The following is a 3,462-nucleotide window of genomic DNA, read 5'->3' as shown; positions in this document are numbered from 1 at the left end:
GGCTTTGGAATCGCTAGGACTTGACTATAGAATTGTTAGATTACTTCTAGGAGGCCCAGGGGACTCGGGTGCAGAGTGTGCACTCTCACGCGGGATGCGGGACAAAGTCTATGATAGCTAGTAAAGTTAAAGTTAGTGTTCACGGGCGAACCCGACCTGGTAGGGAGAAAACGACAGTGGATCCTGACCCTTGGATAGTGAGGCTATGCTGGGGCACCGAAATGCCGAAGTTACCTAGCCCAGGGGCTGCAGCTGCATAGGTCTCAAAAGACGTCGGGAATCCTCGTAGACGAACCAGGAGCCTGGAAGAAAGATGCTGGCAGGCGACCAGTGAAGAGAGTTCGAGTTGATCCAAGCCTGGATCTTGAAGATGGATGACACCTGAAAGCAGAGGGGACCAAGTTCGTGACTACTAGCCAGTAGTCAGGTGGCACCAGGAGGGCACCGGATGGTAGTCACCTCGGCTAGGTGAGTGGGCGACGCTGTGCTCTGCAGATCTCACGGGCCAGGAGGCGTTGTCGGCGACCAGGATGGAGGGGCAAGCTGTCCCACGATGGATGAAGCTGTCGGCGTCGAAGAACCCAGGATTGGGCAACAAAGCCTTGGCTAATTCAAGCCCACGCGGTGGACTCAAAATGGCGTCTTGAGTGGACCAGGAGGGTCCGGGGTGCTCCTCTTCTGCAAGGGAGCAAGAGCCAGTCTGGAGCAACCAGACCAGCAGCAGTGAAGTCGTCGGGCGTCGTTCAGAAGGCCACAAGCCAGCGGGCTAGAAGCCAAACAATGCGGTGAGCAGCAAAAAGCAGAAGGGCCCCACGCCGATCGTGGAGATGCTGGGGGGCTGCTCTTCGGTGCTGGAGCTGCTCAGGGTTGGGGCTTCTCGGACCCCAAAGCACTCGCCAGGAGATTACTCGGCGGGCTTGCTGTGAAGAAGTCGTGCAGTCTTGGCAATAGTCGGTCCCTTGAGGTCTCGTCGCACTCACGGTTCTCAGCTTGGCTGTAGAGGTGAGTAGAGGTCGGAGGTGCCAGGGAAGCCGGGTCTTGTCGAGCTGGGCAGTCGGATTCCGGAGGAAGGACTTGCAGCAGACCGCAGTGTTCTTAAGGTGGTGCCTGCGGATGCAGGGTGACTACTCCTTAGCCACAAGGGAGAATCTTGAAGAAGAAATCTTGATGTCCTTTCGTAGAAAGTCGTGTCTTGATTCCAAAGATGATCTGATTTGGAAGGGGGCCAGTTCCTACCTTTATCCTGTAAAAAGGGGCTGGCACGCGACTAAGTCCTGCCCTATGGGTGGGACTAGGAGGGGGGTGGTTACACCCCTCTCCTTTGGCGGGCTTTCCCCAGGCCAGGGGCTGGAGTGCCCCTGGAACTGGTTTCAGCCAGGCCTATGAACAGTGAGCACCGGGGTGCCACTTGCAGTCACCTTCCTCTAAAGCCCTGCCTACCTAGAATACACAAAATCCTGTCTGGGACGGTGCTGGCACCGCCCCTGGCAGGAAACCCTTTGTCCTTGCCTCCTGGGCTGGGAGGACTCCCAGCAGCAGGAGGGCAGACTTGTGTCTCGGTGGCAGCATCCATTTTGTGGAGCTAAGGCTCTGGCTCTGTCTAACTTTACCCGGGGTTACAGGTTACATACATGTCGTGTCCCTCTAGAAGGGTGGAATGCTAACCCCGTCGCCAGAATTGGCGAGGGGTTAGTATTCCAATTCGTATGACACCTTACTCGACATGTTTTGATAAAGCGATACCAGAGTTGGCATATAACCGCGAGGATTATAATGCACTTAAGAGTATATGGTATGCGATATCATGGAAACGGCTAAGGGATGGATCCCGAAAGCCGCAGACAGGCTCAGCTCATGCCAGAGCACTATCTCACACGATTCCAAGCACTCTGCCTCAGGATTGTCAAGGCCTGCCATAGGAGTGACTGATAGGAGATCTGTGTGTCCATTTTAGGGTTAGATATAGGTATACTATATCTAAAGCAAAGGGTGACTACACCACCTTGCCCCAGCTGTCGTGCAGCTAGTTGTGTCAGATTTGGATGGCCAGCCAGGGGTGGCATAATACATGCTGCAGCCCCTGGTAGGCCCTGGGTATACCTATGCCCTGAGTACCTAAGGTACACTGTACAGGGACTGATAAGGTGACTCAGTATCCAATTAGATATGTACCTAGGGTACATGGAATCCATTTTACAGAGAGAGTAGTAGGCCTGGGGTCCTGAATAGCAGGGCCCCAGGTCAACTAAGTCAGAAAACCAGCAAAACACCAGGCAAAAAGTTGGGGGCATCAGGGATCTACCTTCCTACAGGAGTGCTTTGGATTGGTAGGGACAACCACTTGTCACAAAACGAAGGTACTTCTGGTGGACAGAAATATGAAAGCTGACATCGGAGGTCGAAAAATGACCACATGGAGTGTAGTCTGATGAAGTTTTATGATGATGTAACAGCTGACGGACTTGAGAGTATGGGCCTGAGGGAGCTATCCTTCTAGGTAATGAGGAAGTAGAGGGAGTATACTTCTGTCCACAGATGGTGCAGGGGTACAACAAGCATGGTCCCCTTTTGCAGAAGTGCACACATCGCTTCTTTGAGAAGTGAGAGATATTCCATACACAGTTTGTGTGAGCGTCGAGGAATTTTTGGAGGGATGGACTATAGTTTGAGGCAGGGCAGTAGCTGTGCTTACGATAGCCAGCAACCATTTATCGGAGGTGATGTGTTGCCATTGATAAGAGGAAATGGCATAGTTTCTGCACGACAGGTGACGTGTAATCAGGCAGTGTTGGATGTCACAACACTGCTTGGTAGGGCCAGGTCCCTTGTTGGAGCCTCTCTTACATCTACCTCTATGATTGCACCTGTAGGCTCCCGTACCATATCACCTGCTGGAATGATGGTGATAAGCATAATGCTGTCTGACAGGAAAAGGATTGCTCACCAGAAGTGTTTTTTGCCCCCGCTCAGGGTTACTGGCTGTGAAAATAGCCGCTGTATGTTGTGTCCTGGAGAGCACCCATGGCTTTGTCTCTCTCCGTATCCTTTATGTACAACAGCATCTCATCAACCTATGGCCCAAATAGGTGCTCCCTGTCAAGCGAGAGGCTGATGTGATGCTATAGAACATCAGATTTAAACCCAGAGATAAGAAACCAGGCATGGCGTTTGAGTAGGACGCTGGTGTTTATTCCACTAGAGGCTGTGTTGGCAAACTCCAACAATCATCCATCTTGTTCAATTGTGCCTTCTAATAATGGGATTGGAAAGCAACATAATTGACTATTCGCCAGTGGGTAGCTGCTCTTCCCGCCACCCTCATGTCTGACTTTCTGTTTTCGTTCTCTACTTATCTGTAGGAGCACTGCGAGTGGATTGGGCAGAGGCATGCTTGCAGACAGCATGTACCACTAGAGAGTCTGATAGGACGTGCCCTAATGAACTTGGGATCAGTGGGGAGTA

Source organism: Lissotriton helveticus, chromosome 12, assembly GCF_964261635.1.
Source record: "Lissotriton helveticus chromosome 12, aLisHel1.1, whole genome shotgun sequence".
NCBI classification, from domain to species: Eukaryota; Metazoa; Chordata; class Amphibia; order Caudata; family Salamandridae; genus Lissotriton; species Lissotriton helveticus.
Note: the sequence above shows the minus strand (reverse complement) of the source record.